Source organism: Aethalodelphis obliquidens, unplaced genomic scaffold (assembly GCF_003676395.1).
Source record: "Aethalodelphis obliquidens isolate GAN/ISIS:26980383/991018 unplaced genomic scaffold, ASM367639v1 scaffold7, whole genome shotgun sequence".
Lineage (NCBI taxonomy): Eukaryota > Metazoa > Chordata > Mammalia > Artiodactyla > Delphinidae > Aethalodelphis > Aethalodelphis obliquidens.
This window is the reverse complement of record NW_020837951.1, coordinates 31,337,489-31,360,421: the sequence shown is the minus strand read 5'-3', so window position 1 is coordinate 31,360,421 and position 22,933 is coordinate 31,337,489. Positions and strand designations below refer to the sequence as shown.

Sequence of the window (22,933 nt, the reverse complement as noted above, 5' to 3'; positions counted from 1 at the left end):
CTCCGCGGCACGTGGGATCCTCCCGGACCGGGGCACGAACCTGTGACCCTGCATTGGCAGCGGACCCTCAACTACTGCGCCACCAGGGAAGCCCTAGAGGAACACTTTTTAAAGAAATGCTGATCAAAACTACAATGAGCTATTACCTCACATTGGTCAGAATGGCCAATGTCAAAAAGTCTACATTTAATAAATGCTGGAGAGGGTGTGGAGAAAAGGGAACTCTCCTACACTATTCGTGGGAATGTAAATTGGTGCAGCCACTGTGGAAAACAGTCTGGAAGTTTCTTAAAAAGCTAAAAAATAGGGTTACCATATGATCCAGCAATCCCGCTCCTGGGCATATATCTGGAAACGTCGAAAACTCTAATTTGAAAAGATACATGCATCCCAGTGTTCATAGTAGCACTATTTACAATAGACAAGATATAGAAGCAAACTAAGTGTCCATAAACAGATGAATGGATAAAGAAGATGTGGGATATATATACACACAAAGGAATACTACTCAGCCATAAAAAATGAAATATTGCCATTTACAGCAACATGGATGGACATAGAGATGATCATACTAAGTGAAGTAAGTCAGACTGAGAAAGATAAATGTCATATGATATCACTTATATGTGGAATCTAAAAAAAATGATACTAATGAACTTATTAACGAAACAGAAATAGACTCACACACTTAGAAAACAAACCTATGATTACCAAAGGGGAAAGGAGGGAAGGGTAAATTAGGAGTTTGGGATTAACTGATACACACTACTATGTGTAAAATAGATAACCAACAAGGACCTACTGTATAGAACAAGGAACTATATTCAATATCCTATGATAAACCATAATGGAAAAGAATATGAAAAAGGATATGTATATATATATATGTATAACTCAATCATGTTGCTGTACAGCAGAAATTAACACAGTATTGTAAGTCAACTATACTTCAATAAAATAAATTTTTTAAAAAGGTGGTCTTACGATTTTTTTTTAGAAGGACAATACCATTTATAACAGCTCCAAGAAAATAAATACTTAGCTATAAATCTAACAAAACTTATATAGGATCTGTATGCTGAAACTACAAAATGTGATAAAAGAAACCAAGATGTAAATAAATGGAGAGATGTCATATTCACGGATTAGTAGACTCACTATCATAAACATGTGAATTCTCCCCTGGGTCTTACAATTGATGTTATAGTAGATTTAATGTAATACATTATTACTTAGTATGGTTACTTTATAGCTTTTTAAACACCACTTATCAACATGAATGTTCCAGTTACTCCCTCATATGTGCCTTTTGGTGCACAAGTGTAAGTATTACTCTAGAATAGATACATAGGAGTGGAACTTCTAGATTGAAAGGATTGCATAGTTAAAATTCTAACTCTTAGGTACTGGTCTCCAAAAAGGTTATATCAATATAAATGTGCACTAACAATGTACTGAGGTATCCATTTTGTCACACGATGGGTGTTTTTGATTAATACATTTTTGCTAATCGTCCTGAAAAATGGTATCTCATTGTTTTAATTTGTTTGTCCTTTAACTTTGCTTATGATCTCATGCAGAAGACAATTTTTACATAGTTAATTGTCAGTCTTTTGCATTTGCATAAAGTATTAATCAAGATTATAAACAAATTTCTTATATTTGCTTTTAGTACTTGTATAAATCCTTATTGTTAAGCTCTATAATCCACACAGAATTCATTTTTGTCTTAGTGTATGGTAAGAATTTTATTTCTATTCTAAATGGATAGATAGCTGTTTCAATACCATTTATGGACTTGTAAAGCCTTTCCCCCCGGTGCTTAATATTTCTATTTATGCTTGAACTCTATTTTGTTCCTTTGTTAAAATTGTCCATTTCTTCACAGAAATGTACATTTTAAATGACATATCTTTAACATCTTGTAGAGCAAACTCCACCAATCTGTTCTTTGCAAAAGTCTTTGGACTATTCTTGAGCAAGTCTCCTTTCAGACAAACATTAGAATCAGCTAGTCAAATTGCATGTAAAATGCTGTTGGAAATTCAACTGGTGTATATTGATCCCTCCTCTCCTGTCTCTCTACACTCTCTCTGTGTGATTTTATCCATTCCCAAGGCTTTAAATACTATCTGAAGATTATGATTACATGTACAGAATTCTAGGAAAGGCAAGTTTAATAGGGGCATAAATGTGAAAATAAGCCTATAACGTTTCTAGGAGAAAACATAGGGAAATGCCTCTTCATGACCCTGGGGTAGGCAAATAAATATTTCTTACAATGCAATTAACTAACTGGACAAGAAATCATTAATGACTTGGACTTCATAAAAATTAAAAATTTCTTCATGCTAAATGGTACTTTAAAGAAGTGAGACAGCAAGCTACAGACTAGAAGAATATGTTCACAATAAATACATCAAAGGACAGGTTAGTAGAATACATAAAGAACTTTCACAAATCAGTTATAAAAATGCAACACAATTTTTTAAATGGGCAAGAGATTTGAATAGAGACTTTCCAAAATAAGATATCTGAATGACTACTGAACTTATAAAAACATGCTCAACAAGTTGAGATCATAATGAGATACCACCCCATACACACCAAAATGGCTAAAATTTGAGTGGTAATTCTAAGTACTTGTGAGGACGTGGGGTAGTGGAAGAGAGCCTAAAATATAACAACCACTTTGAAAAATTGCTTGGTAGTTTCCTACAATGTGAAATGTGCAGCATAATAGAGAAATTCCTATGATAAAGCATTTCCTCTGCTAGGCATATCCCTGAAAGAAATGAGTGCAAAAAAGGACTTGTACAGGAATGTTCATAACAGTTTTATTCATAATAGCCCAAACTGGAAACAACCCAACTGTCTATCAAAAATTGTGGTATATTCATACAGTAGAATACTACACAGCAATATAAAGGAATGAAAAATGGATATACATAACAGTATAAACTATATGATTCCGTTTACGGGAAATTCAAGAACAGACAAAACCAAGCTATGAAATCAGAAGAGTGGTTGTGTTGTGCCATGGCAGGGGGCCAGGGGAGGGAGGTTGCAGGGCATGGAAAGACAGGAAGGCTCATGAGTGAATTTTCTGAGGTAAAGTACTATTGACTGAAAGAAAATTGTACAACGTAAGAGTTGTGAGCTACGTTTCATTTAGGTTCTTACTGAAAACGTTAGCCTGGGAGACAATCTTTCAGTAGCTCTGAAAAACTGCTCTGAAGAGATAGCTGGCAGGCCAGTTTATATATGATTTTTGGCTGGGGAATGCATGCAGTCTAGTATACATCTTGGTAACAGATTACTGCTAGTCACCCAGAACAGATATATATCGAGTTAATGATTTTGGTGCTTTTCTATGTATGGGAAGATGCAAGAAGACTCATTCACTAAAATTCTTTCTGAGATACATCTAACTATCTAAGGGCCTGTTTGTCCAGAGCATAGAGCGTCCCGTTATCATTTTAATTTCCTCTGTCTGAAGCAGAGTGCACTGTCAGACTGCAGCAAGTTAATCTTTGCAGAACTGGGTGATAAGCAACGCTGTCTTTCTTTGTTTATAGGACATTTCTTTATCTTGATCTAGACAATAGTTGCACAAGTATATATGCTTGTCAAAATTCATTAAACTTTACACTTAAACCTGTTCATTTTTTCATATATAAAGTATGCTTCACCAAAGCACTGTTAGGATAAAGAGTTGGAGAAAGGTGACAATGGATGTTTGTGTGATTTCTGAAGGGGAGTACAAGACATGTTAATGGGCTCTAAAAGTTGATAGCATTCATTCTTTTTTAAATTTAATTTTACTCTGAAACTTTTTGATTTCCTTTTACTGTGTTCTAGCACTAGGACTCATTTCACCCGATTAGTTCCACTTCCAGAACAAAAATAGAACTCAGACAAGGAGAGAGAAGAAAAAATTGTACATGATGTACTATGATAAAGATAGAAATAGACTTAATTACTTAACACAAAGCCTGTAATAGAATTAACTAAGTTGTGAGTAGTGACAAATACAGGAAAAGAAGTATTTCTCCAGAGGGAAGGAAGGATGTCTTGGAGGAAGTCTTTAGAGAGAGGGTGAGCTGAGAGCACTAATTAGCTGTATATGACCTCAGGGAAGTCACTTAATCTCTCTGGGGATGATTCCATTTTATACATTTTCTTATATGCTAAATGAATTATTAATATTTCTCAGTCACTCAGAAAAGGCTAATTTCTATTCTCTGTATTTAGTTTCATAAGGTAGAGAAATACGTAAAACATGATTTGTAATAAGTTATAATTGACATATTGAATACATACTCTGTGCCAAGTAATAGGCACGTATACTAGGCAATATACTTTCTGTCTTATTTAACTTTCATTTTAATTAATTAGTAATTTTATAATTTGTATTGGATCAAGTAAGATGTTTTAAAATAACATATATATTTCATCATCATAATAATGTAGCATTATTACAGACAATGGGAAAAAATAGAAAATCATAAAGAAAAAATCCTGTCACTCTGAAAGCAACTATTACCATTTTGGAACATATCTGTTGAATCTTTTATATACACACATTTGTTTTAGTTTGTTTTCTTTGGTTTTATAAAAGTGAGATCAAATTCAGTATATGCTTTGCATCATGTTTCTATTTTTTAAAAACATGATTTTTCAATAACCAATAGCATTCCATTTTGTAACTATAATAGATTAGATAATCCCTTACTGTTGACCAGAGGAAAAGTTTTGACACCAATAATGTAAATTTTAGTTACTTGAAAAATCCCCAGGGGCAATGTCTCTAACAGGATCCCTGGGGGAAACAGATGGCACACTTTGAGAGAGTAATTTGAGGAGTGCTTAACACAAGATCTGTTTACAAAAGAGTGGGCAGGGATTAAAGAAGCCACAAGTAATAATGTAGTATGTGACCACACTGCTGATGGTACCCATTGGCCTGAAGTGGCAAGAGGAGGGAGGAGGGGCAGTTAAGGGAACCTAGAAACCAAGAAAGCTCAGAGGAAACCCCTGCCTGACAGAAGCTTATTAAGTACATGGTCAAGGGAGCAGCCAGTCTGCAGGGACCCCGAAGGAAGAGGCAAGGGGATAAAAGCAAAGACACCCCCTGGCTCTGAGCTCCTGCCTATGGGCCCCACTCAGACTGTCAGAAGCCATAGGGCCAGGGAGACTTTGGTGTGGCCCACACAGGTTGGCCCCCTTGGGTATAACGCAAGGTAAAGAAAAGTGAAGAGTGCATCTGGAAGAGCAAATGGAATTCCAAACACATGCACTTTCTTGATTTAATCATGCTTACTTGCCAGAATTTATCCTTGTAATGACCTGGTCTGGGAATCAGAGAAATTTTCTCTTGAGAAGTGATGTTGAATCTGAGATCTAAAGGATGTGCAGGTGTTTAGAATGTGATGAGTTCAAAGAAGACACTCAAATGGCTAATAGGTATCTGGAAAGGTGCTCAACATCACTAATCATCAGGGAAATGAAAATCAAAACCACAATGAGATATCACCTCACACATGTTAGGATGGCTATAATCAAAAAGACAAGAGATAACAAATGTTGGTGTGGATGTGGACGTAATATAAGCTGTTGGTGGGAATGTAAATTGGTATAGCCATTATGGAAAACAGTATGGAATTTCCTCAAAAAGTTAAAAATAAAAGTACCATATGATCCAGCAATCCCACTCCTTTGGTATATATCTGAAGGAAACAAAATCGGTATCTCAGAAAGATATATGTATACCCATCTTCATTGCAGCGTCATTCACAAGAGCCAAGATATGGAAACAACCTAAGTGTCATTGATGGATGAATGGGTAAAGAAAATGTGGTCTATGTAGACAATGAAATAATATTCAGGTATGAAACAGAAGAAAATTTTGTCATTTGTGACAACATGGATGAAGCTGGAGGTCATTATGCTAAATGAAATAAGCCAGAGAAAGACAAATACTGTATGGTATCATTTATAGGTAGAATCTTAAAAAAAAAAAGCCAATTTCATAGAAACAGAGAAGAGAATGGTGGTTGCTAGGGGTTGGGGTGAGGAGGAAATGAGGAGATATAGATCAAAGAGCACAAACTTTTGGTTATAAGAAGATTAAGTTCTGAGAATGTAATGTGGAGCATGTTCACTATAGTTAATAATATGGTATTATATACTCGAAAATTGCTGAGAGAGTACGCCTTAAGCATTCTTACCAGAAAAAAAAGTTAATTGTGTGAGGTGATGGATGTGTTAATTATCTTGATCTTGGTAATCATTCCAATCATTTGATACAATGTATCAAATCATCTCATTGTAAGTATATACAAATATATTTGTCAATTGTTCCTTGATAATACTGGGAAACATTTTTAACTAAAAAATAATGTTATAAGTAAGGAAAAGAACACTGTAAGCAGAGGGAATAGCATGTGCAAAGTCCCTGAGGTGAAAGCATATTCAAGGAACTAAAAGAAGGCCAGTGGGTGTAACAGAAAGACAAAGGAGAGAACAGAGTCAAAGAGAGTAAAGATTTCGACAGGGTCACATTGTAGGTCGCACTAAGGATTTTGGTTTTTATCCTTAAAACAAAGGTAAGCCAGTGCTCAGAATCCAATGACAGACTAGATTTTGTGTCTCAAGCAAATCACTCTACTCTGGGGAGAATGGATTAGCAGGAAGGGAAAAATGAAAGGGAGGTGGGTATACCAGTAATTCATATGAGAGCTTGAATTAAGGTAGTGGGTGGACATGGTGAGACAGAGAAAAGTTTGAGAAATTTTAGGGTCATGAAACTGACAAGACATATATGGGATATAACAGTGTAGAGGTGATGGCAGTGACAAGGAATGTACTAGATTACTTGTAAGACTGAATGGCAGAAAAGCGTTTTTGGAACTGGGAAATTACAAAATGACTAATAATAATTAATCACATGTTAATTATTAGAGGAAGGTGGAAGGCATAGAAAGGAAAACCTGGGAGGGAGGGATCTTTATTTTATTCCACTGTCCGCTCCGCCCCGCCCCCCCCCCCCATACACTTTTTCTTTCTTTAAACATTGTGAGCTTCCTGAGGGAGGGCCCACACTTTCCCAAGTATTATGAACACTGGGTCTATCATTACCTAGTTCCTTTGAACCACAGTGATAATCCTAAAGATCGTCTGTCTGCCTTCTACAGACCCATCCCTAGCTACTTGCTCCTCTTTTGAGCGCCCCCTTTCCTCATCTTACATTATGGTGGAGTGTTCTAACCCCGCTACAGTGTAAGCAGGGCTGACGGAACCTTGACATAAGGGCGGGTGGGGTAAGTACAAGTGTCTGGGAGAACAGACAAGCATGGAATGACAAGCCTAGAGACAACCTGGGGGCCATTTCCCAGGTAGGTGCAGACCTGAACCCTGATCTGGGCCGGCTTTTCCTCCTACAGTATTAGGAATTCTCCTGTGTGGATGTTGGAGTGTGGGGGTGAGGTTCAAGGAACCCCGCTCTCTCACTTTCTCTAGTATCTATCAAGTGGGGGAGCCCCGGGGGGGCAGTAGCCAAGTGGGTACCCGCACTCAGCAGCCACTAACACATATTTCTGGAATAAATGGATGGGTAGATGAAATACTTGTGCAATGGAAACTTCTTGTGGCTCCTCCCTGGCGAGAAGTATAATCCGTATAAACCCCGCCATCATTCGCAAATCCAAGGCTCGCGTCACTCTGCCCATTCCACGGAGGCCCCACCCACCTCCGGGCGCGGCCCCGCTCGGCGCGCTCCCTCGGCTCGGCTCGGCTCGGCTCCGTAGCACTCGGGGACAGGCGGGGCCTTAGTCAAGTTCCGGGCCACAGTGCGCTTGCGCAGAAGGTGGTTCGGGCTAGTGGGGGGGCGGAGCCTGCGGAGCTCAGGCGGCGGTGATAAGGGAAACAAGGAAAGGATCGGAATGGCAGTCAACTCTGGCTAAGTGGGGCAGCTTAGTGAGTGTTTGAAGTGTACGCAAAGAGAACATTTTGGGGACTGACCTGAGTTTACACTTTTACTGATTTTGCCTTTTTTTCAATTAAGCTTGGTGGTCAAGAGCTGGTGCTTTGCAGGTCGCGGTCTGACACCGCGTGCCTCTGTGTGGCTTTGGGCAAGTTACCTGCCCGAGCTTCAGGGTCTATCTCTGTGAAATGGAGCTCACGGGACTTTTGTGAAGATGACATTAGACAGTGTGTAAAGTGCTTAGCACAGTGCCTTGCACAAAGGAAATGCCCAGTAACTGGTAAGTGCCGTTACTATCATGAACGTTAACAGCATAAGAATCATCATAACGTGTTTTTTTTGTGTGTGCCAGGATCTTTTGTATGCAACTATTATGCTGGTAGTCTTTGGGAAATATCACAGAACATGAGCAGTAACAGGAAATTAAAGACTGGAAAATGTGCTCATTTTAGAAATGAGAAAAAAGTAGATCTTGAAAAATGGACTCTGGTAATCTTGACTTTTACTGAGCACCAATCAAACCCAGGATGGATCATATCAAAGGTAGTTTATGAGGGGAATTCCCTGGCGGTCCAATGCTTAGGCCGCCGCGCTTTCACTGCAGAGGACGCAGGTTCGATTCCTGGTTGGGGAAATAAGATCCCCACAAGACACGCGGCCAAAAACAAGCAAAAAAAGGTAGTTTGAGAGCCTTTAGAAAAGGAACTAGTATGCACTATGAAGCAGTCTAAACTCTCTAAGAACAAATAAAGCAAGCCAGCTTAACCTTTTTGAATGGATAGTAAACTGATAGCTCAGTGGAAAAACTTTTTGTCTTTTCTGGACCTAAGCCATTTGAACAAAGGTCTCAGCCTGAGATGCTACCGCATTGTAAGCGCCTTTCTTGTCAGCGAGTCTCTTTCCATTTCTGACATAAATCTTACAAAAATAATTCTTTTAGCTACATAGGTAATATGTGAATACCTTTACGTTGTAAAAAATTAAAAAACTAAAAATGAAGGGAAATTCCCCCAACATCTCCTCCCAATTCTATTCCCAACTCCACTCATCAGTTTACTGTGCATTTTGTTCAGATACTTCAAAATCTAGCCCTACCCTGACTTGTAGCAGTTAGGACCTTATTCTGCCAACTGAATACCCAACAAAAGGAAGCAGTTTATTAGTCTCATTCGAAAGGAAGCCCAGGGGTAGGAGTGCAGAGCCAGCAGGCTCTTTCTGTCTTGGTTTCACCATCCACAGGTTTGTCCTCATGGTCACAAGGTGATTGCTGCTTCTCTAAAGGTGAGTCCACATATTAGCAGGAAAGGACAAAAGCCATCTTGTGAAGTTTTATATTTTAATTCAAGAAAGGAAGCCTACTGGGCTTCCCTGGTGGTGCAGTGGTTGAGAGTCCGCCTGCCGATGCAGGGGACACGGGTTTGTGCCCCGGTCCGGGAAGATCCCACATGCCGCGGAGCGGCTAGGCCTGTAAGCCATGGCCGCTGAGTCTGCGTGTCCGGAGCCTGTGCTCCGCAACGGGAGAGGCCACAACAGTGAGAGGCCCGCTTACCGAAAAAAAAAAAAACAAAAAGAAAAGAAAGGAAGCCTACCAGAACGTCGTCTGTCTACAAGTCACTGCCCATACTGTATCACATGACCCCTCTATCAACAAGGGAGTCTAGGGAAGTAATTTACTTTTCAAGTATCTAAACTATAGAATGGCACAGTAAAAGCAAGTTGTGAATATCTTTTGGGTAACCGAATTTTCAGTGTCTGCCACAGAAATATAGAGTTTCCATAAATGAACTCACACTATATATTTTTTGCAACTTGCTAGTTTTCCTTGGCGATATGAATGAATTAGAACTTTCCACGGTGGTCTGTGTGAAACTTCCTTGGTTGCTTTAGCTGCTGCACAATACCCTCGTTTCATTATTCTAAGGCTCACTTTTTCATTCACATGTTATTATCTCTAAAATTAGTATGCATCTTACAATTGCTGTCAGCTAGGCAGCAGTAGTGATGTAGCTGTCATCACCTGCTGCAGATGCTTCAAAACTTGCAGAATGGATGTTAGCAGCCTGGAATATTGATGATCCTGAGTCTAAACATGATTCAGATGGTTCAGACTCTGAGAAGAAGATTTATATATACTTTAATCAATTTATTTGATTAATACTTTCATTTTAATGTATGCATGAGGATGATATGGAGTTAAAAATCCATGTCTTAAGTTTCACGTGGCCTTCTGAATAAGTATAAAATAAAAATTATAAATGATAAGAAAGCTTTATTTGTTTATTTTTAAAAATTTATTTTATTTATTTATTTTTGGCTGCATTGGGGCTTCGTTGCTGTGCGCGGGCTTTCTCTAGTTGCAGCGAGCGGGAGCTACTCTTCGTCGCAGTGTGCGGGCTTCTCATTATGGTGGCTACTCTGCTGTGGAGCACGGGCTCTAGGCGTGTGGTCTTCAGTAGTTGTGGCATTTGGGCTCAGTAGTTGTGTCTCGCGGGCTCTAGAGCGCAGGCTCAGTAGTTGTGGCACACGGGCTTAGTTGCTATGCGGGCTGTGGGATCTTCGAGGACCAAGGCTTGAACCTGTGTCCCCTGCATTGGCAGGTGGATTCTTAACCACTGTGCCACCAGGGAAGTCCCTGTGTCATAGTTTTATTAGGAGCATTTTTCTTTTTCAATGATACATAAAATAATGATGTCTATAATTATGACATCCTGAAGTCAATGAAATATGATGTACTACACTATGACTATTCCGTAGTTTAATCATTTTCTTATCAATAGGTGTTAAGTTTTCACTTTTTTTTTCCAATAATGCTTCAGTAAACCGCTTTTCATGCCTTTTTTTCCATATGTGCAAATAGTATTTCTCAAGATTCCTAGAATTTCATATTTAAAAATTCTAATAGCTACTGTCCTCCCCCCAAATCCATAACTCCAGTCTAATACTGGGAAAAACTGAGGAGCATCCTATAAGATACCTGACTGATACTCCTCAAAATTGTCAAGGTTGGGACTTCCCTGGTGACGCAGTGGTTGAGAATCCGCCTGCCAATGCAGGGGACACAGGTTCGATCCCTGGTCCGGGAAGATCCCACATGCCACGGAGCAGCTAAGCCTGTGCACCACAACCACTGAGCCTGTGCACTAGAGCCCGTGAGCCACAGCTACTGAGCCTGCGTGCCACAACTACTGAAGCCCATGCACCTAGAGCCTGTGCTCCACAACAAGAGAAGACACCGCAATGAGAAGCCAGCGCACCACAACGAAGAGTAGCCCCTGCTTGCTGCAACTAGAGAAAGCCCATGTTCAACAATGAAGACCCAACACAGCCAAATAAATTTATTAAAAAAACATTTGTCAAGGTCACAGTGAACTAAAGATAGTACAGCGTTGCTATATACCTCCACACTCTGTTTCTCGTATTGTTAACATCTCACTTAAGTATGGAACCTTTGTCACAATTAATGAACCAACACTGATACATTATTATTAACTAAAGCTTATACTGTATTCAGAAATCTTTAGTTTTTGCCTAATGTCCTTTTTCTATTGCAGGGTCCCATCCACAATAGCACATTATTATATTTAGTCGTCATGTCCCCTTATGATCCTCTTGGCTGTAAAGGTTTCCAGACTTTCCTTGTTTTTGATGTCCTTGTCATTTTAAGGAGTACTAGTTAGGTATTCTGTCCCCCAGTTGGGATTTACCTGGTGTTTTTCTCATCATTAGACTGGAGTTTTGGGTTTGGGGGAGGAAAACCACAGAGGTAAAGTGCCCTTCTTATCACCTCATTTCAAACCTATCAACATGACTTATCACTATTGATATTAATCTTGATCAGCTGGCTGAGGTAGTGTTTGTTTGGTTTATTCAGTATAAAGTTGCTCTTCCTTTTCTCCCTTTACATACTGTACTCATTGGAAGAGTCACTATGCATAGCCCACACTTAAGGAATGGGGAGTTATGCTGGAATTCTTTGGCGTGGCAGATTTATCTATTCTCCCTCATTTACTTATTTATTCAATCATATATGTATGGACTTATGATATTTATTTTATACTTTGGGTTCTAATTCAATACTACTTTATTTATATTATTGCTCAAATTGTTACAACTATGGCCAATGGTGATTTTTCAATTGGCTCCTGTGTCTCTTTGACACATCCCCATGACTGTGTGTGAATGTGTATGTGTGTGTGTGTGTGTGTGTGTGTGTGTGTGTGTGTGTGTGAGTGCGTATGTATGTAGTTTAGCTCTTCTTTATCTTCTGGCACTACAAAATTTTCCAGACTCATCTTGTATATTTCCTACCCTATTAATAGAACCAACCATTTCTCCAACGAACCCTGGTTCCTTTTATTGGAGAATGGTATTAGAATCTAAGATCTGGGCATTCTGAGTGTAGAATTCTCTAGTTAAATGTATCAATCGTGCCTTGTATAGCTTTGCTTTTTGTATCTTATATAGGAAAGTATTATCGTTTTTGACGAAACGAACAAGATCTGTATATTATTATTATTTTTTAAAATTTATTTTTGGCTGTGTTGGATCTTCATTGCTGCATGCGGGCTTTCTCTAGTTGCAGTGAGTGGGGGCTACTCTTCATTGCGGTGCACGGGCTTCTTATTTCGGTGGCTTCTCTTGTTGCCAAGCATGGGCTCTTAGCACGGGGGCTCTAGAGCACAGGCTCAGTAGTTGTGGCGCATGGGCTTAGTTGCTCCGCGGCATGTGGGATCTTCCAGGACCAGGGCTTGAACCCGTGTCCCCTGCATTGGCAGGCGGATTCTTAACCACTGCGCCACCAGGGAAGCCCTCTATATATTATTTTAATACTTGTACAATTTTCTTTTACATGTAGCTTTAAAATTCATCTGGAATTTTAAAAATATGATGTAGAGTAGAAATGTTATTTCTTTGTAAATGGATAGCTAAGTATCTCAACCCCATTTGTGGACTAATCAATCCTTTCCATATAGTTTATACATATGATATTCCCACATGTCCAAGAATATGTTTGAGCTTTATTTTAGTCGTTGGATTTAGTTATCTATTCCTGTATAGCAACATGCAGGTTTAATTTATATGAGTTTATAGAATATTTTGTTATCTGGTAAGACAAGTCCCATCTCTGATCAAAAAAGTAAAATAAAACTTTCTTCACTATTCTTGAACATTTTCTCTTGCAGATGAATTTTAGAATCAACTTGTCAAATTCCATGAAAATGCTTTGGGGATTTTAATTGGTATGCACTGGACCCTCCTTTCTTATCTGGCTACAGAAGTGGTTCTCAAACCACTGGCTGTAAGAATTAACTCTAAGAACTAAGAAGAAATGTGAGAGCATAGAGCCTGTAGAGAGAAACAGGACTTTTTTAACACCAGGATTTTGACTCTGCTATTTTTGACTCAAGGACATTTTGAACACAAGTTTAAGAACATAAGAATATCAGTCGGAATTATACAATCATTCACAAATTTTTGTTGAGAATATATATTCTGGAGTCAATTCTATTACACTCATTTAATTCCTTGGCCAGTGAGCACAGTTAAATGATTTCCAAATTTTTACATTTCTATTTTACTGAAATTATAATTAATAGAATTAATAGGATCAATTCTTTTCTATGAAAATTTTCTATTTTAAATTTAATTGATTAGCTTTTCTGCCATTTTGAGTGCTAGTTTGTGAACAGTGTTTCTAGCAAGTCCTGTTTTCCCAAGTCAAGGTTAGCAGATCTGACATTTGCCACATGCAGTTTTAGCCTTTGTCAATTTTATTTTGCATTAATTATTTCTGCCAGAAATATTTATTATGAATTGGACAAAATACTGACATCTTATACTTAATTACTGATTAATTTATGAGAATGCTGTAAGCAAATCCTTTCAGATACTCCAGAAGAATAATATTTCCTTGTCATCTTTCATTGACTTATTGCTTTTTTAGCTTTGCCCATAGTAATACTAACTACTCATACTTACAGTAGAGTTAAGAGCAAGCTAACTCTTTGTTGGATCAAAATGTCCTTGGTGAGAATATGCCCAGGACTAAAATGTTGACCAGGTCTAAAACTGTGGAGTCAAAATGGCTGCGTAAAATAAAACAAAAGAAAAATAAGCAAACAAACACATCATACACTGCTTTGTCAGTCCTATGAAGTATCATAGTTTATTGAATTATTCCCTATTGATGGACTTTTGGGTTGCTTCCAGTGATTTTTCCCTTCTCTCCCTGCCCCTCCTCCTCTTTTTTTTTTTTTTTTGGATTTTTGGCCGCACCGCGGAGCATGTGGGATCACAGTTCCCCGAGCCCCAACCCCCTGCAGTAGAAGCGCAGTCTTAACCACTGGACCACTGGGGAAGTCCCCTCCCTCCCTCCCTTCCTCCCCTCCCTCCCTCCCTTCCTTTCCTCCCTCCTTTCTTTCTTTCTTTCCCTCCCCCTCTCCCTCTCCCTCTCCCTCTTCCTCTCCATCTCTCTTCCTTCGTCTCCTCCCTATACCTTACTTTGTTTTCCATTATCAAAGCTGCAATGAACATGCATGCCTCTTTGTAATCACAGGCAAATGTTTTTCTAGGAGAGGACCTAGAAGTGGAATTGTTGAGATAGAAATTTGATAGTGAAAAAAAAGAGAGTAGTAGCATCTAATATTGAAGCTACAATTAGGGATCTAAACCAGACTCTTCATTTTTCAGACACTAAACCTCTTCCCCAAGATTTCACAGCCTATTAGTAGTAGCAAAGTAGGTCTAGAAATGTAGAACAGGGACTTCCCTCGTGGTCCAGTGGTAAAGAATACGCCTTACAATGCAGGGGACACGGGTTCGATCCCTGGTCAGGGAATTAAGATCCCACATGCTACGGGGCAACTAAGCCCCTGCACCACAACTACTGAGCCCATGTGCCTCAACTAGAGAGGCTGCATGCCGCAAACTACAGAGCCCATGTGCTCTGGAACCCACGTGCTGCAACTACAGAGCTCACGCACCCTGGAGCTTGCGCGCCACAACTAGAGAAGAGAAAACCCGCCTGCCACAACTAGAGAGAAGGCTGCGCGCTGCCACGAAAGAGCCCACATGGCACAACTAAGACCCAACACAGCCAAAGAATAAATAAATAAATAATAAATAAATAAATCTTAAAAAAAAAAGAAATGTAGAACAGTTTCAAGCAGCTCTATGAAAAGTAACACAGGCTTGTAGCAGTGTCTTCAGACATTTAAAAGGGGTTAGACCTCATGCAACTGTCGCAGCTGGTGGAACAGTCTATGTAGGCTGCTGTTGCCTCGAGTTTAGTGTTAGCCTGAAGTTGCTGTACGTCAGCCAGATTGGCAGTTGGGAAGGAAAGCTGGATGTGGACAAGATCAAGGACAAACTAGAACCTTCCAGGGCAAATTTGGGCCCACAAAGAACACTGGGACACTCGAGGACAAACTGGAACCTGCCTCTTGCCCCAGCTGACATCGTGACTGTGACCTTGTAAGAGACCCCAAGGCAGAACTGTTTAGATAAGCTGCTTCCTGACCCACAGAAACTGTGAGATAATACATGTTCATTGGTTTCAGCCTCTCAATTCTGGTAACTGGTTACACCACAGCGAGTAACTAATAAACCTAGATACTGATAGCGTGTTCACCAAAACCGCCTCAACATCAAATTGCCGTGGCACCAGCAGTACCAGTGGCCAGTAGCTTGCAAATCTAGCCACTTTAAAATAGACAGGGTGGGTCTCATGGAAAGGTAGAGTATAGGCATTTGAAACCCATGAGTTCTGGAATTTTCAAGCAGCCTGGATTTCATTCTGGCCCTGATAGCCCATCACTTTCTGACCTGGCACTCTTCTAGGTTGCTCCCTCAGCAGTAGCTTTTGGTCTCCTAATGACTCCACCTGTACGCTCTTGTTCAGCACTCCCAGCTCCTCACCCCTCATTCCTTCCCTGGACAGCTGGATCCTGTAAGTTGAGGCATTTTTGTTTTTCTCCATGCCCATGTCTTACAAAAGATATTTGGATCTATCTAGCCATGTGAATAATAGTCAGCCCTTCTCCAATTTAGGGAAGGGGATGTTCAGATAAAAAAATCAACTCTAGGGCTTCCCTGGCTGCGCAGTGGTTGAGAGTCCGCCTGCCGATGCAGGGGACACGGGTTCGTGCCCCGGTCCAGGAAGATCCCACATGCCGCGGAGCGGCTAGGCCCGTGAGCCATGGCCGCTGAGTCTGCATGTCCGGAGCCTGTGCTCCGCAACGGGAGAGGCCACAACAGTGAGAGGCCCGCGTACCGCAAAAAAAAAAACAACCCAAAAACAAAAAAATAAACTCTATGTACTTAGTGGTAAGCATCACTGCCAGCCTCTGAAGCTTCCTAAAAACTATCCTCCTGCTTGTCTGGTGTTTGATGTTATGTTTGAAGAGAAATGTGCAAAGAGACAGATTGTCTAGCAGCCAGAGCTTGCTTAACAGGATAGCTGTATCTTGGTGGGGTCACCATAGATTAAGGGCTATCCAGTCTTCTGTTATGTGATAATAACATTTATATAGGAACTACTAAAGGGATTTATATATGTAACTCATTCAGTCCTCTCAACAATTCTGTGATGTAGGTATTCTGCTTTATAAGATCATTCACCATCTTACGGTCACTAAGATTTTTCAGGAAAGTCTCAATTTCAAAAGTCTTGGTCTGTTGTCATTAGCTATCCAAATGCTTCAGAAATTCTGAGATTTCAGTATTTGAACTATACCTCAGACTGTCTCTACCATTAGAGAGTGGATTGCAAATACTTTTTTTTTTTTGGCCACAACACACAGCATGAGGGATCTTAGTTCCTAGACCAGGGATGGAAACCATGCCCGCTGTAGTGGAAGAGTGGAATCTTAACCACTGGACCGCCAGGGAAGTCCTTGCAAATACTTTTTATACTATTTATTCTGACATTTGGTTCAGAAAGTATGGTCATATTAATAGAATGATTTCAGTGCATCTACCCACCCATGCCAGCTTCTGGTGAATACCCCTACTCCCAGTCTCTGCTGTGTGGGGTGGTAATTTTTGTACCAGATGATACCTCCCTTCCATTTCATAACAGCTGATTGAGTTAAAGTGGACTTCTAGTCCAAAAGCAATCAATTCATAGGCTGCCAGCCTGCATCCTATCTTGCAGTGATGAGCTGGGCCAATCACATTTTTTTGTGTGGGTAAATATGAACCAAGAGGCGAGCAGGAGGTTTCTACCCTAGGCTGGGGAGTCCATGATGGCCAGGTGCAGGTGAGTAAGCAGAGGGAGCACGCTGAGAGGTAGGGAAGAAGGAGCATATATCCAGAGAGAGACAAAGGTGTAACAGGACAAAGAGGGAGACGGAGAAACAAAGAAAGTCAGAGGCAGAGACATAGAAAGACACACTGACCTCAAATGAGAGAGAGAAAAATTGGTTCTTAGTGGCTCTTAGGTTTCTGTGAGGTCCTACATAACTTGGGTTGTTCCTGTATTTCAAATTCACCTAAAATTCAATAAACACCTTTCACTTTAGCGAGTTTGAATGAATCTCTTCCAGGGCTTCCCTGGTGGCGCAGTGGTTGAGAGTCCGCCTGCCAATGCAGGGAACACGGGTTCATGCCCCGGTCCGGGAAGATCCCATATGCCGCGGAGCGGCTGGGCCCATGAGCCATGGCCGCTGAGCCTGCGCGTCCGGAGCCTGTGCTCCGCAACGGGAGAGGTCACAACAGTGAGAGGCCCGTGTACCGCAAAAAAAAAAAAAAAAAAAAGTTGTAAAGAATGAATCTCTTCCTTGCCACTAAGAAAGCCTGATGAAAGTTGTCTCTAATGTCCATACTTAATTCAATTTTAGGGATTCTGGATCTGAGCAGTCAAAATGGTTGGATAAACTAAACCTCAATGTATTAAGAGAACTGTACTTTCTCAAAACTGTGGAGTATTCAGGTTGGATGATCAGTGCATTTTCTCTCCCTCAAGAAAACTTATGTAACAACCAACTCCTATGTCAAGTCTGCTTGGTGAGACTGGATCTGAACAAAGGAGAAACTGTTTTCAGAGTTATTCTCAACAAGCTATCAGGGTGCAATGCATCACTCACCTCCATCACTGGAATGGCCCTCCTGCTCTTGAGGAAGGGACAAGTCACACAGATGGGTTCTCTTGAAAGGCTTCCTTTTATTAGACTCTGTGTAGGCTCCACCCTTCTATTGACTCTTTCTACAGAGAAGTTATAGCAACTTTATTATTAATAATAATAGATAACATTTATTGAGTGTTTTCTATGTAACTTGCACTGTACTAAGCCTTTTATAAATACCTTACTGAATCCTCAAACAACCCTGTTAAGTACGTATTGTTACGTCACTTTACAGATAAGACTCAGGAGGGTTAAGAATCTTGTCCAAGGGCAGGGAACAAGGAGGGAAATAAGGGAACAAGGAGAGAGCTGGGAGGGCAGTGACTACATTACACACATTACGAGATGCCCTTGTCACATTAGTTTTGGAGATAGTTTACTCTCTTTTATTTATTTATTTATTTATGGCCGTGCTGGGTCTTCGTTTCTGTGCGAGAGCTTTCTCTAGTTGCAGCAAGTGGGGGCCACTCTTCATCGCGGTGCACGGGCCTCTCACTAGTTTACTCTCTTGATTGGGGGGGAGACACATGATTAGATAGGAGTTTCTGTTTCCTTAGCAGGATTTCTGCATGTGGCTCATGTCAATCGTCATTATTTTAAACAATAATAACAATACTGACAACATGCAGTAATAATAATGATATTAATCATGTATTAAAGTCAAGACTAGAAGCTTTCATCACCCTGCCAGGTAAGTATCATTATTCTCACCTTAGAAATGAAAAATCTGAGATTCTAAGTGGTTAACTTTGTTCACAAACTATAAGCAGTAAGTCAGGATTCAGGCCCCTGTCTGTCTGTTAAATTCATTGCTTTCTTTTCCCTCACTGTACCACCTGTCAATCAAATTTCCAATCTGAATTGACTATTTTCACACCCCAGTAGTTTTCCCTTGGCTGTATCCTCATTTTGGAAGGAAATCTTCATAGACATCTAACATGGCACTAGGGTGGAAAACTCGAAGTGGAAATGGTGTACTGCCTTGGGTTCCAGTGAGGTGAGTGTCATAAAGTTTGCCAATAGTAACTCTCTCGGGATGGTCTTAGTTTCCGAGTTCTCTGGACAATTTCAAAGCTTCTTGGACACCAGACAAATTATTGTTAAAATAATGAACAAGGAGCAGTATAACTCTAGGTTATAGTAAGGGTCTTTATTTTTATTGGTGCTTCTGACCCCTAGAAGTGTTTGGGTGTTTCTTTGTAGTCAACAGACCTGGCTCAGCCTCTCAGCCTCTCAGCCAAGTGGGTCTGTGGGTCATGGGAGCTGGGAGGGTGGCAGTAGCCTCACATATAATCAAGACATTTTTACAAAATGAAAAAATAGCGAGTGTTGGTGAGGTGGTGGAGAATTTGGAACCCTCATACATTGCTGATGGGAATGTAAAATCATTCATTTAGCCACTATGGAAAATCTTTTTGGCAGTTCCTCGAAAAGTTAAACATAGAATTACCATATGACCCAGCAAGCCCACTCCTAGGTATATACCCCAAAGAACTGAAAACAGATATACAAATACGTTTACAGGCATGTTCAGCGCAGCACTATTCACAGTAGTCAAAGGGTGGAAATAACACAAATATCCATCAATGGATATATGTACAAACGCACTGTGGTATACATACAATTATTTAGCCATGAAAAGGAATGAGGTACTGACATGCTACAACCTGGATGAACCTTGAAAACATCATGCTAAGTGAAAGAAGCCAGACACAAAAGACTACATATTGTATGATTCCATTGATATGAAATGTGTAGAATAGCCAAATCCAGAGAGACAAAATAAATTAGTGGTTACCCCTGGTTGGGGAGGGGCGGGGATAGAGAGTGACTGCTTAATGGGGAGGGGGTTTCCTTTTGGGGTGATAAATGTTTCACAAGTAGAGATGATGTGGTTGCTTAACATTGTGAATGTAATAAACGCCACTGGGTTGTTGACTTTAAAGTGGTTATTTTTATGTTATGTGAATTTCACTTCGATTAGAACAACAGAAAGTTCAGCAGCCCTCTGTGCCCTTCTGAGCTTGGAATCTTCCCAATGGATACAGGGCAAAAGAAACACCTAGCCCCCATCCTTGTGGAGGCACTATAAAAGGTGCCTTGTCCTAGAGTGGCATCTGTCGTGCATTCATTCATCCGCGCACAAATTCCCACGTACTCAGCGCACAGTGTCTGAACCAGGTCCTGGGGTGCTGAGGGTAGTCTCTGCCCTCGAGGTGCGCAGCCTAGGGGGAGACATCCCGCAAATTAAAAAAACAAAACAAAACACAACTCCGTGATGAACCCAGCCAAGGAGCGTTGTCTACTCAAGTAGCAGGGTGTCCCGAAGGAAAAGGGGCCTTTCTCAGATAGGGGGTTTGGACTGGGCTATTTCGCGTCCATGGCCGCCAAATACCTTGCGACAAATACATTCTTTTGTTGTTCATGGAAATGAAACAGTTTTTCAAGTCCTTCAGGAGCTCGTCCGCAAAGGTGGGAAGAGGGAACTCACCACAAGAATGTCAGCCAGGAGGGAGAGGGGTGGGTAGGCGGAGGACCCCCTGCGCCCCGCCCCGAACCTCGGGGGAGGCCGGCCACCAGGGCTTGGGGAGGTGGGGACTGCGCGGGGCCGCGCTCCCGCCCTCCTCGGCGCCTGCGGACCCGCAGGCGGCGGGCGGCCCGCGAGGGGGCGGCGGCTCCCGGGCTTTGTGGCCGCTGCGCGCGTGGTGGGGCCTGACCGGCCGGGGGCGCGCCGCCGCCGCCCGGCGCTCCGGAGCCCGCGGCCCTCCCGGCCGCCCAGCCTGCGAGAGGAGCCGAGGCCGCCCGCGCTCGCATCCCGCCGGCCCCTCCCCCGATCGCCGTGGCCGCTGCGCCGCCGCTGCAGGTAGGACGCTGGCCCGCCGGGCGGGCCGCAGCGACGCGGGGGCGCGGGCGAGGGTCAGGCGGGAGGCTCGGGCCAGACGTGCGGGGGCCGCGCGGCCGGCAGGGCGGGCTTCCGGCCCAGGCGCCACGACCCCTGCCCCGCAGGCCCGGCTGCCACCTCCGCGCGCCGCGATGGGACTCGGTGAGTGGGGCCGGCCTGCGGCGTACAAAGCCCCACGGCGCGGACCTCGGGGAGATTCAGCGTCGCACCCGGGGTCGGGGGACTCTGGACTCCGGGAGTGGAGGAGCCGCTTGGGAGGAATCCAGATGACTCGCAGTGCCGGGGTCTCCCCATCCCGGGGTCCCCACTGTATGCCGGGCACTGTGCTCGCGCTTTTCCATACTCGTCTCCTTTAAGACCCCTTGTGTCCCTTACAGGGGTGTAATGGGAGGGGTCTCTCACCCAGAGGCTGAGGGCTGAACATCACATCGGTGCCCTCCTGACCTTGGGAAATCTCCTTTGCTCTGAGCCTTGGCTCCTGCTTCTGTAAATGGGGGTGAGATGGGGGGAGGGATGGTGGCAGGGGAGTGCGTCGTTTAATGCCTATCCCCAGGTGCTATTGTGAGAGATAATGTACGTAAATGATCATAGCTAAATATTGAGCACTTTCTATATACCAGGCCCTAGGTACCAAACAGTTGGCATGAGTTATCTAATTAAGTCATCACACTGGCGCTGTGATGTAGCTACTATAAATTGCACCAGTAATTTTTATTTAGGAGTAGGAAATAGAGAAGATTATTTAGTCTCCTTATTCTGATTCAGGAGATTGGGTGACTCTTAGGTATGGTAACATTTAAGATCACAGATGTTCCTGCAGTGTCAGGAGAGTGGTTATAGGATATATTTGTTACACATTTAAAACCGGGAGGTAGGATAATATCAGGGCCAGGCATGTGCATTTTAGTATGTCAGATAAGTCAATTGTGTTACCAAGGAAATTGTTGAATTCAAAAACATAGTTCCTGAGTTAGGACTGAGGACTGCTAGGGGAATTTGGGGCCAGAGAGACAAGGGGTGGACGGGGAGGAGAAGGGAGGATTCTGAAGCTCTGGAAGAGGATATGGAGGAAGGGACCAGCGTCTACCACCCCAGCAGTTTTCTGGACCAGGATTCCATCCTGCCCTTAGAGACCAGGCATCCTGTCTGGGAGGAGAGAGGGGGAGGGATCCTGGGGTGAGATCAGTGAATTGTCTCTTATTATTCCCAGGACACCCCAAAAGTATTCAGATGGGTTGAGAGCCAGGGTGAGGTCAGTGAATTGTCTCTTATTATTCCCAGGACACCCCAAAAGTATTCAGATGGGTTGAGAGCCAGGCCTCCTAAAATGTCATGGTCGCTTCTCATGATTCTTGAAATTCTTTTACTATGTTTGAGGCGATTGGGATGCTCAACAACCCTGAAGATTGGTAAGGTGCTTCAAATATCAGTACAAAGACAGAACTGATGTAATGAAGGAGTGTGTTTGAATACAGTTCCCTTGGTTAGAGAAGCAATGGGCCTGAGGAAATTATTTTGGGGTTCAGTTTGAAATGGGGAGAACTGGAAGGCTTTGGACCCTGAACAAGGAAGAGAAAGGCAGGAAGGGCCAGGGGGTAGAAGGAGAGCTGAGGACCCACAACACCATCTGAAGAACACCCACCCGGCCCGCTAGTGCTTGGCTACCCAGAAGGCACCCCTTCCTCTCCCGACTGTGACCGTGTCTTACTTGAGTGTTGTTTAAGGTCAGGGCTGAACTCGGGCTGACTTTTCTCCTGAGTGAGCAGGAAAGGCTTCTTAGAGAAGGGTTGTTTTAAAACCAGGACTTGAAGGAGGGGGTGTTTGGGCACATAGTGATGGTGAAAGTAGGGAGCCGTGTGCCTAGTAAAGAAGAGTAGCTGCTTTGGAGAGACAGACAGTGGGAGGTTCGAATCCTAGGTCTGC

The 22,933-nt window shown here is 42.2% G+C and overlaps 1 protein-coding gene across 3 annotated transcripts in view; it reads left to right on the top strand.

The window, feature by feature from the left end:
• The first annotated feature begins 7,881 nt into the window (after window positions 1-7,881).
• Window positions 7,882-22,933, top strand: part of MSANTD3 (Myb/SANT DNA binding domain containing 3) — a 36,710-nt gene continuing 21,658 nt past the window's right edge. Inside the window, exons 1-2 of one of the 3 annotated variants that reach the window (XM_027105360.1) lie at window positions 7,882-7,977; window positions 8,066-8,264. The gene's annotated coding sequence lies outside the window, so the exon portion shown is untranslated. Of the gene's footprint in view, window positions 8,265-20,771; window positions 20,972-22,933 lie in introns of those variants that run through there. The other 2 variants (XM_027105359.1, XM_027105361.1) reach the window with 2 other exon arrangements.